General features: G+C 48.9%; 1 protein-coding gene across 1 annotated transcript in view; it reads left to right on the forward strand.

Moving 5' to 3' along the window:
- The window catches only part of SGO1 (shugoshin 1), a 223,784-nt gene that overhangs the window by 144,291 nt on the left and 67,454 nt on the right, over nt 1-12,039 (forward strand). The gene's annotated exons all lie outside the window — the stretch shown is intronic.

Consider the following 12,039-nt stretch of genomic DNA (forward strand, 5'->3'; position numbering starts at 1 on the left):
TTTTCCCACTAAGTTCTATGCTGCCGGCGCTGGTTATCAATGATTTCTGACAAAGCATCGCATCTTAGAATTTGTGAGCTAGTATTGTAGAATATGGTTATCAAAGTAGGTGTGCACTGCAGTTCATTGGGAGTTTGCAGCGTTGCACTATATAATGCTATTTAGAAGGTTATCTAAAAGCACTGCAATCATTCATGCAATATATACACTCACAAGTGGGTCACTTTCGTGCAAGGAAATAAGAAATGTTCTGGTCAAGTGGTAACTGTGGTCACAAAGGAAGCCTGGTGCAAGAACTTGAAGCACAGTTACCTACCCCATTCCACTGTGCCAATGGTCTGCAACCTGCTGCTCTCCAGATGTTCTTGACTCAAAATCCCATGATCCCTCATCGTTGCCCAAGATGGATAGGGCAGATGAAACTTGTTCAAAAAGGCTGGAGAGCCAAGGGGTGCAGACCAGTACATTATGCCCACACCTGCCTGATGTACTCATGGGTTCCCTGAAAAGCAAACTGCACCTGAAAAACGTTAAGAAATTCTGAAAATATAACCACTGCAGTGGCTAACCCCCTGCACTAACGTGAGCAGGGGTTTAGATTCTATTAAGAGACACAGAGGCGAGTATTATGCTTAGTCTTCTTTACTCTCAACCAACAGCAGCAAAAGAAAACATGGTTTATACATTTAACACTTCAAAACATGAAACAAAGTCTGTCATTTTGACAACTTTAACCAACTGGCTAGGACTCCATTCCAAGATGGCAGCCGCGCCCTTCTCCACCAATAGGGGTCCAAGCCCTCCTATAAAGTCCCAAGAACATAGTTCTTTGTCCTCTCCTGTAGCTGCAAGGCCAAGTCCAGAACAGCAAAAACAATCCAAACAAGTTGAGACCCATCCAGCCAGCGATGTCCAGCTACTACGGATTTCCTTTGGGATACAGTGTGAACCTCCTGCATGAACTCAAGCCTCAGAAGGGAGCTGCAACAAGGCAAACGCAAGATAAGCGATGGTGGGGGGCTAATACTTGCCCCTGTGTCTCTTAATCGAATCTAAACCCCCTCTCACGTTAGTGCGGGGGTCAGCTATTCTATGTCAAACAGAGGCTTCATATTATGCAAGTTCAAAGCTCTTTCAAACAACATTAACCACATGTTGGACCTTCTGTGATAAAAGATCTTGATAGTAGACTCCGTGGACAAATAGGCTGCTTTGAAGATATCTTACAAACTACCGCCATAGAGAACGAACTTGGATGCGTAACACCCCTAGAAGAATGTGCCCCAAAGACCGAGACATCCACCCTGCTTCTTTCATTATCCATGGCACCGAGCATGCCATATTGGCAGAGGAAACTGCCCTAAAGGGCCTCCTGATGGAAATAAGTAGCTCAGAGGTAGAGTGAGGTCGATATGCAGAAGTCACAAGTTCATAACATCGGAAACGGTTAACCACGCACAATATCTGATCCTCCCGAAACGAAGGATAAGAAACCAAGGTGGTGACGTTTTTTTCATGTGACAAAGGTCACGTTTTCCACAGAATATACCTTATTGTCAACATCCAATGCCCGGACATCAGAAACCCTCTTCATAGAAATAAGAAATAGCAACATAGCCAGTTTGGCAGACAGCTGTTAACGTGACCAAGCATCAGGCCAGGACTGAAAAAGGTGAAAACCCAGATTAATATCCCAAAAGGAAGAAAATTTAACTTTAGGTGGAACCTTAATCCTAATGGAATGCAGCGCCTTCCTAACCAGGAAATCTTTGCCTACCAGTTCCCCTTTAGCCAGCACATGACCTGACGAAATTGCCCCCTGAAAATTATTAATTGTCCTATACGCTTTCACTTCTTTGATCAATGACACCAGAAAATTGACCACATCTACTGGAGGGGCAAACACGGGATTGCCCCCCGCCCCCTCATCCACCTACCAGCGCGCCCTCGCAGAAGAGTAGGAACATTGCGTGGATCTAGCCCAAGAGTCCCTAAGAACCTGGAAAGTGTCTGCCGAAAAACTCAGGAATTTCAAAAATCTGCCAGGCGATGAGGGGGAAGTTGACCGTGTAACACAAGCTCGCCTGGCAGCGCCTCCCGCACCAGGGTGATCTATTAGAAAAACGTGAAAGGACGTTAGCAGGTGGGGAATGTCTACCGCCAGCTTCAATAGAGCCAGAAATCGCACCTGAACTGGCCAGAACAGAGTAAGCAATACCAGAGACACCTGCTGTCTGCGAACATGCAGGATAACCGGAGGAATGAGAGAGAAGGGGGGGGCGTGCATGAACCCCTGAGACGCCCCCTCCTCCCCCAGTCCTGTAGAAACGCATTGGTCTCCGGATCCGGACGCCAACTAAAGAACTGAGGCACCTGACAATTGAGGAGAGGGACAGAGGCTGGTGCAAAACAGGCCCCCGACACCCACGAGGAGCTGGCAAACTTCTACATTCAGTTTCCAGTCGCTTCCATCCCGGAGAAACCTGAAATTCCTACTGTGTTCACTAGACCCAGGAGATACTCTGCCTACAGCATTATCACTCCCGGGCCAGATGCACCAACCCTTTGGATCGGGTCCCTCTCAGCTTGTTGATGTAACCTACTGATGAGCCATTGTCCATCCTCCGGAGGATGCAACCGTTCCCTCTGTCCTTGGCCCGACTCTTCCGCAAAGGACCCCGCCAGAAGCTTGAGACAATTGATATCTAGAGACTTCTCCTGATCAGACCACTTTCCGCCTCTGAATATTTCCTGACTCCTTGTCCCCATCCTGATGGCATCTGGAGACAGACCAAAAATAGCCTTCCTGTTCCAGGCCTCGATGTGTTGGCTTCCTGAGGAATACTGACATTGTGAGAGTACAGAAGCCCCTTCCGTAAATTAGTTATCTTCAATATCTGAAGCATGCAATAATGCAGGGAACCTATGAAAATGGACTGAATAGAGGCCGACAACATCCCTATTATCCTTTCTAGAACCTGCAGATTGAGACCCTTTCCTCAGCACAGACTTATCTTACTGTGAATGTCCTGAATTCTTCTGGAGGGAAAAAGCTGGCACAACTGAGAATCGATAACTAAGCCCAGAAATTGGATGCATTGCAAAGGTACGAGGACAGACCTTGTCAATGTTGATGACAAACCCCAGACTCTGAAGAAGAGAGGTTGGCAGCCTGAGATGGACCTGCAGAGGTCAGCCCGAACGGGAGAGAGGCAAACTGCCAGCGCTATCTTGCCACTAAAACTGTAGATACTCATGATGAGGGGGATACACTACCAACTAAGCGCCCTTGATCGATCTTGCCCCTCCAGTCCTGACTATTAGGAGATTAATTCCCTCACTTTTTAAGTGCCGGTATACCACAAAAAAATTGAGGGCCTTGAGATTTATTATCAGACAGAACCCCCTGATCTGAGGAAGGGAGGGTGACCACAGGAATTGGGGACCACAGCCTCCTTGGAGATGAGGTCCTGCACCTCTTTGTCCACTAGAACCTGTTTCTCTGAACTGAAAACTACCGGTCAAGGAAGAGTCTCCTGGGTAGAAAGAGTTAATTGCATCGTCACCAACCCCCCGCCCCCTCCAAACCTCAGTCCATCCTGGGAAGAAACACTTAGACACACTGCTCACCTGCTGCAGATCTGTCATGGCCTGGCCCTCTGACTGCACAACCCCTCCATTGACCACCCTGCTGCGGTAAGAAGACCTTGTGCACGGAAAGCCCTCCCAGGACATGACTGTTAGGACAGTTTTTCTGAAGTCCAGTTAAGGGCCTAGTAAAACCATTCAACTGAGGCAGTACATTACTCCACTATTAGTATAAGACTGTACCACCTGAGTACATGGTAGCGTAGGCAGAGCAGCCAGGCTTATCTTAGGAGGGAGAGAGGGCAGTAGATACAGTACAAGTGAAAATTGTAATACAAATGATCCAAAGAAACACTGAAACACTATGTATTATAAAAAATAAAGGATTTATTTAAATACAAGTAGGCCCAGATAAATCTAGGGGTTAAGTAAATAATGAAACATTATATGAAATCACAATATAACACAACACTATACTTGAAAGTACACAGACCCAAGTATAGACCTTATTTGGAACCCCTAACAGTAGTTCTAGGGAAGTCAAAACCTTGTTATACACATTTAGTATAGGCCAAGCCTATTCTTTGGGAGTAAAAGACCAATGGTTACTTTTAGATTACTTTTGGTAATACAAGGACACAGTAGGCCCTTCCAGTTGTACAGTGACTCTTGGAACAAAGCACATAAACAGTCAACTGCACAATATACATTTGGTGAATAGTGAAACACTTATTCTAGGTGCAGTAAAAACCTATAACTACTTTGGTCATAACACACAGTTATACCAGGTGAGTAATACCTATGGATGTAATGTACAATTACAGATGCTTTGGAAATCAGGGAACCCCAGATTGCGATAAGCAATAACTCTTGTAACTTTTTTTGGATGGCACACAGCTAACACAAGGTAAGTAAAACCCACTTACTTTAACTTCACAATGAAGGGGAAAGTAAAACCCAATGTCACACTTTACTGAATAGATATTCTAGGTAGGCAACAACCTAATGTAGACTTATTAACGACAGCTAGCAGCAAGTCCGGGGAAGCAAGACCCAGTTGGGGGACACTCATACAGTATCCTAACAGGACTAACTTGGTGATACCAACAGTTGGAGGACACTCATACAATTATCCTTCAGGAATAATCTGGTGAAACCAACACATTACTTTTGTAAAGAGGCACAACCTAATCACAGGAGAGTAAAATACCTTCACATCTACTTTCTTTTAGACTGGCAAAACAGTGGCTAAGGAAGGAAAGATGTTAACCATACTTTTAAGAATAGTGCATCACACATCCAAGATCAGTAAGAACTTTTGTAACTGTTCACTGTTAGAATTACAGTTACCAACCAACTCTTTACAAGTAAGTAAGAACACTTGATTTCTTTTCTAGGCAGAAGTCCCAATCCCTTCAAAGTCTTTTCCCTTAGAGCATGAGTGTTCTCAGTGGCAGAAGGGGGGTCACTAGGACTAGTGACCAACAGGCAGTGTTAGAATAAGTTGTTTAGTAGCAAAAGCCAGAGTTTCCTTCGGAAAACTGGGCAAACAAGTGAGTACTTTACTTCTAGGGTTAGAAGAGGGTCCAGGGGCTTCACAGAAGACACCTCAGCAGGAGTCTAGCAGTGGGACTGGGTGTACTGGACGAGGGACCTCCCAATCACAGAAAACACCCCAGGACTACACAGAAATCCCAACAGGCTTAAGGTAAGTATATACCCAAGCCAACACAGTACCTCAGCAATGAAGAAGAGATTGCAGCAGGAGAACTTCAGGGACTGCAGCCAAATACCCGGTCACTGGATTCCTTGTCCTGGAGACTGAACACAAGACCTCAGAAGGGACTTTGCAGCAGGGATCGATGAAGAAGGCTCTAGGCAAGATTTCTCTCTCGGCTGAATGCGGTTCTGCGGGTTTGGCGCCTTTTCAAGGAGCACAGAAGAAGACAGAAAATCGCGGTTGAATTCTCGTCGTTTAAAAGGTCCAGTACTCTTGTGAGGGGACTTTTTGGACTCGATTCGTGTCTCTGGAGATAGACCAAGATGCCCACGAAGTTTCAGCGAGATTCGGAATTCGGAAGACCGTGCACCGCACAGTGGCAGGAGGTCCCAGGGTATTGGGGTATTGCAAGAACGCAAGGTCGCAGCAACCCGTGGGATGGCTCAAAATGCAGGTCGTCTTGAGTCTAGTGGGTCTCACCAGGCTCTGGGTTCGGGTCGTCGTTTTCGGAGACCCCAGGTCGATCGGAAGGAGGGCTGCAGCAGGCTCCGGTTACAAAGCAGGCTCTCCGGCCGCTGGAAATCATTCCCGCCGCTTTTCCTTCGTCATCCTCTTTGGTTTTCGGTTCCAGTGGACATGACTTCAGCTTCCAGGTTTCCAGTATTTATCAGGAACTGCAACACAACCTCTGCATTCTCTCCCCGCATTTTACAAGAAAGGGGCGTTTGGCTGTCCAATCAGGACAGCCAACCCCCCACTGGGATTTGGCCCAGTTGAAGGAAGACCTAAGACAAAGGAGGGGGAAGTTTGGGACCCCTCCCCCACTTCCTGTGCTTACAGACTGACTGGAGCCTGGGCGGGGTGTCTAGGGGACTCCCGCCGAAGACAAAACTCAAACAAAGGATTGTCCCGCCCTGGATGTCAGGGGAAGGAACAAGAAACGACAAACACTAAAATGGCAGAAAAAGAAAACAGGGGCCATTTTGGTAAAAATGAGCACCCTTAGGTGCCTTTACTGCAGCTGTGATTACAGCACGCGGTAAAGGTGCACCAAAGTAGTAAAAGGTATCACTGCCACCAGCCATTAAAGGTAAGCTTGTCACTGTAACAGAATTGTTACAGTTTAAATGTGAAAGGGGATACATTGTATCTCCCCAGCACTCCACATAAGGTGGGGTGTGCTGGTTTCACAGAATAAGATGTAAAAGGGATCCGAAGATCCTTTCTACCCTTGGGAACTGTAGTTCACTCAAGGTTAGCACAAGAAAGTTAAATGGGGAGCCCCTAGGGCAACCCAGCAACAACAGGCACTTATTGCCAATAAGTTGTTAGACATGATAACTTTAAAAATACACTATGGAGAGTCTTAAAAATGACACCCATAAAAAGAGTTAGACAGGTGAGTGTGGAAAAAGGTTCCCACTCACTGAGGTATTAATGGAAAATATCTCACTAGAAAAGCAAAAAGTTCTGGAGTTGAACCAGGCAAGGAAGATTTACCAGCCCTGTGGAAATCTTACCTAACAATGACCATGGTGTTGTGTGATGCAGGAGACACTACCCTGTCGACACGTAATACGATGTGCCTACGTACACTTATTGAAACCTTTAAAAATGGAGGATTGGGCCCTCTGCAGCAAAGCTCACACAGGACAAGGCCGCAGTGTTGGGCGATGCAGGTGTTTGGCGCGAAGGGGTTAGTTGCGCAGTGTGCGAGCACGCGCCGAAATAGTCATCAATCTGCGTCCGAAAGGTCCACCTGCGTCAGAAAGGTAAGAGGGTGCGGGGAGGGAGAGTAGCCAATGCTGCGCCCCACGCAACTCCCCTGCCTTGCGCATTATCCTCTTCTGGACGACTCCACGTGCACGGCTCCTCTTGCAACCTAGGCGTCACTTCTCCCGGCATTGTGCGTCCCTCTGCCCGACTCGGTGTGCTGTTCCCTTCACAACTTGGCTCCATCTCACTTCTCCTCCTTCCACTTCAGGTCCCCCTAGTTATATTGTGTTGTATATTTTTTGTTATGTGTGCATTTCTCCTCTTACTCTTATAGGTCCCCCAGCGGTCATATTTTGTATTGTTTTGTGTGCATTTCTCCTCTCACTTCTCTTGAACCCCCCTTGCCCTCCGTGGTTTCTATTGTGTTACTGCACTGTCTCCCTCTATTTAGGTCTCCCCCTCCGAACCCCCAACTGTGATTACTGTTTGTTACTGTATTCTGCGTTGACTGGACCCGTCCTCCCCTTGTGCGTTCCCCCTTTGTGTACCCTAGTGTGTGACCCCCCCTCCCTCCTGCTTGGTCTTCCTCCTCTTCCTGCTCCTCACACCCTGTATGGCGCTTTCCATCTCTCCCATCTTCTCTAACTGCTACTCTATCTCCTATCCTATCCCTCTCACGAAGTCTGGTACGAAGAAGTTCAAAAGGGACATCCTGGTCTCCAACCCAGGCCTCTCTATCGCAGATACCTACACCAGTGCTTCCTCCAGACAGACCCTTACCTACTTCCTCTTTATCATTCCCTCTCTAGGTGTATGGACCCCCATATGGTCCCTGTTCTCTCACCTTTTTACTCTCCCATTAATGGTGGCACTCGGTGGGAGCTCCCCTTGGCTCTCTTCCACTCCTCCAAGATGATCACTAATGTCTATTTGAATGGCACCGTCTTGGTCCAGGACCCTCAGTCCAATACCCTCATTTTCGATAGTTTCCTGCGTCTTATCAACTGCCTGCCTTCTCCTGCTACTCCTACCTACACTCTCTGGCTCCTATGCCTCCTCCATCTTCTGCCAGCTCTCTGGCATCCACTCCGACTACTCTGCCATCTCCTTCTTCCTCCTCTGGCCCCTCTACCACCACCTCCACCACCACCACTGCAGGGCAAACCTCATGCTTGTAGCCCTCCACAGAAGTCTTTCAAGTGTGGCAATTGGCTCCACGTCGCTACTCGTAACATTTGCCCTGCTGTAAAACACTCCTCCAACATCTACCGACTCTTGGAAGAACTTGATCTGGATGTCCTCAATCTCACCGAGACATGGTTCACAGACAGTTCTGTCATGAGTTTTGACACACTCCTCCCTGATGGCTACACAATCCTCTCCGAAACCCAGAACCAACCATTCAGGAGGTGGCCTTGATCTTCCCGGAGTGGATCTCTGCTTCTGTCATTCCTATGCAGGCCTACTTCTCCTTTGAATACCTGGTCTGAAGGCTCTTTCTCTCCCAGCCTCTTACTGTGGCGACCAACTACAGGCCACCTGGCCAAGTTGCCCTCTTCCTATCCGAGTGAGCCGACCTCTCCTCCTCCCTCCTTGCCTCTACCTCTCAACTTCTCCTCCTCGGAGATCTCAACATCCACCTAGATGCTTCTAACCCCTCCTCAGCACTCTAATCTCTGCGCCTCTCTTTCTAGTCTATCCTGTGCCCAAGACACTCTGCCGGGCACACCCTGGATGTTCTCATCTCTTATGACATCCCCTCTCTAACCCCACCAGCACTCCTCTCTTGGACTGACCACTTTATTCTCTCCTTCCACCTTTCGCTCTCTGTCCCCCAGGTGAAGCTGACCCCAGCACTGCACACACCTTCTCGCTCGTCCGGCCCATGAAGCGTGTGTCGCTGCTACTCCTACCCCTGCGGCTGACTCATACTCTGACACAGCCCTCTCCAACCTGCATCTCTAACACTCTTGATGTCCTTGCCCCTGTCATGAGGATCCGTTTGGAACCCACATCCAAGTGCAACTTTTGGTATGACTCTGACCTCGCCACTCTTAAACGCAAGTGTAGGGTGGCTGAGAGGAAGTAGAGGGCATCAGGCTCATCTCTGACGAACTGGCCTGCCGCCTGCTCCAAAGGCAATACAGACTCTGTCCTGTCCAAGAAGAGAGCTTAGATCCAAGCCTGCGTCTCTGCGGCCTCTAACAACATGGCCAAACTCATCAAAATCTGTAAGGAGCTGGCCATTCCTGCTGCAGTCTACAGCTCTCCTGTTCCCTCCCAGGCCATTTGCACTGCACTGGCTGCTCACTTCACCACTAAAACCCAGGACATCCCGTCCTCTCTCCTCTTCCTCTCCTGCTGCCTCTCTGCCCCTTGCCGGTCGCCTTTCCTCCTCTTTCCCTGTGTTCTTTCCTGACGATGTTTCTAGGCAAGGCCTATCTATGAAAGTCCTGTCCAAGCAGGTGCTCCCCTACACCTCCAGAACCATCAAGGACCACATCAACACCCTTGTTCCAACCTTGTTCGATTTCTGCAATCACTCTATTGCGCGAACGTTCCCCTCGCCCCTAAAGCACTACCTTGTGCACCCGCTCCTGAAGAAGCCCTCTGCCAATCCTTCCTCTCCGCCAAACTATCGCCTGACCCCCAATCACTCCTTTCCTGGCCAAACTCCCGGTAAAGCTGGCCATATCCCTACTTACCCTCGATACTGGATATGTTGGTTGTCTCCATGGCCACCAGTCTGGCTTTAGAGCATCCAGAAGCACGGAAACTGCCATCCTGAACACCTGTGAAAAATACCTCTCTAATCTCGACGCTAGCCTTCTTTCTGTCTTCATCCTCCTTGATCTATCCCCTGCATTCGACAGTCAATCACACCATCCTGACCAATTGTCTCAGTGACAACCTGGGCATCATGAGTCAGGCACTAGCCTGGTTGACTCCCTTCCTCTCTGATCGACCCTCCCAGGTCCAATTGGGTTCCATTCTATCCACCACCTCTCTCCACATGTGGTGTTCCCCAGGGTTCTAACCTCTCACCCTGGGTCTTCAACATTTACTTGGCACCTCTGGCCCATCTCATCTCTTCCTTCTCTCGTAACTTTGTGTTATGCGGATGACACTCGGCTCTACTTCAAGCTCCTCTCCACTCTCACTCATTCCTGACTGCCTATCTGTGATTCAGGAATGGTGTGCCTCCAATGATCTCTGCCTTAATGCCAGTAAGCCGGAGATCCTTCTCATTGGGACCCCTGCTCCCACTTTCCCTCTTTCATTCTGGCCGCCCTCCTTGAGCCCTCTACCTTCACCTTCCTGCGAAGCAAAAAAACCTTGGTGGCCTCTTCAACTCCACCCTCCCCTTCTCTCCTCACATCACAGGCATCTCTAAGAAGTCCCACTACCAGCTGCAACTCCTCAGAGGTATTCTTCCTTTTCTCACTTCCCCCAAAAGCTCACTCTGCAGAGACCTGGTTCTCTCTATGCTGGACTACTGCAACAGCCTCTTTCTAAATCTGTCTGCCTCTACTCTTTGCACTTTGCAACTAATCAGAACAGGACTGCAAGACTCTTCCCTTGGTCTCGAGCCCAAGGACCATATCATTCCAGCCCTGAAATCTGTTCACTGGCTCCCGGTGGCTGCAAGGATCAAGTTCAAGACCCTGTGCATTTTCCACAAGGCTTTCTGGGGCCATGGCCCACACATCTAACTCTCTCTTCCTAGGCATTTTCCTTCTCGAGCACTCTGCTCATCCACCTTCAACTCTGAGGGTCAAGCATTTCTCCAGGCAGAGAGTGGGTGGCAGATCTGTCCTCGGCTGGGGCCTCACTCTGGAACAGCCTCCCTGCCTCTCTCAAACTTGAGCAGGACCACCTAATGTTCCGTAAGCAACTAAAAACCTTCCTTTTCATTTCTCATTTCTCTCTCTCTCCACTGCTGGTGTACCTGTCTGCTGCGCTAACTGGTTACTTGGCCAGCCTCTGAACCTTAACGGAGACCAGGCTTGTCCGCGACCAGTATCCCCTTTCACCTCCTCCGGGCCTCACACGTACTTCATTTCTGATGCTTGTTAATCTGCTTAGAATCACATGATGTGCATATGGTCCGACGTCCAGTGGTAACCGCAGAGTATTGCATCGTGTCTTTCGGAGACCGAAAGGGGACGTCGGCATAGGCGTACCTGTAACACTATCCCTATTGTGACGTGTAGTGTACCCAAAATTCATCACGTGCTGAGGTGCTTCAGATTGTTTTTTTTCCGCCCAGATACTGGTCGCCCTATAGCAGAGCTCTTCATAAGAGACATTGTTTACTTTGTTGGTTATTTCCCCTTAAGTCACTTTGACAGCGATTCAAACAACCTCAACGGAGACGACGGGAAGTTTCGGCAGAGGTGGATTTCGGCGCCTAAGATCCGGCGGCCTAGTCATCCACGTGGCTGGGCCCTCTGGCGAGCCTACACAGTAGGGAGATTGGGAGATTGGGATGGGGGGAACCATATCTTTTGTTTTGTCTTTTCTCTTTCCCCCCCTTTGCCCTCTATCTCTGGTCATCTTTGTTTGTACCTTTTGCTATGGAAAGGACACTATTTAGGTTCTGCCCTAAGTGTAGGGTCAGGTACCCCTGGAAAGACTAGCGTAGAAAGTGTAATTCTTGTCTCCCCTTAGATCACGATGAGAAGCAGTGTGTGGCTTGTAAGCTCCTTCGGCCTAAGACCCTTAAGGAGCGCTGTGTAAAGCGGTGGGCCGCATACGGTATGTCACAAGCTGAACCCTCTTCCCCCACCGCCACACCCGCCGAAAGTGACGGGGGCACCTCCGATGACCAAACATCCGTATGGGATTGTCATAGACCTTGAGGCGGATGCTTCCCCGACCCCTCCAAGCCTGACGCAAGTCTCGCTTCATGGACAACACCCGGCGACGGTGGCGTACAAACACCACGAAACGCTAAGCACACAACCCCACCACCGATTTCGACTGTTCCGTCGAAAAAGGTGAAGGCGCCAACA

The sequence above is a fragment of the Ambystoma mexicanum genome, chromosome 2q, assembly GCF_040938575.1.
Source record: "Ambystoma mexicanum isolate Mex_15411 chromosome 2q, UKY_AmexF1_1, whole genome shotgun sequence".
Classification (NCBI taxonomy): domain Eukaryota; kingdom Metazoa; phylum Chordata; class Amphibia; order Caudata; family Ambystomatidae; genus Ambystoma; species Ambystoma mexicanum.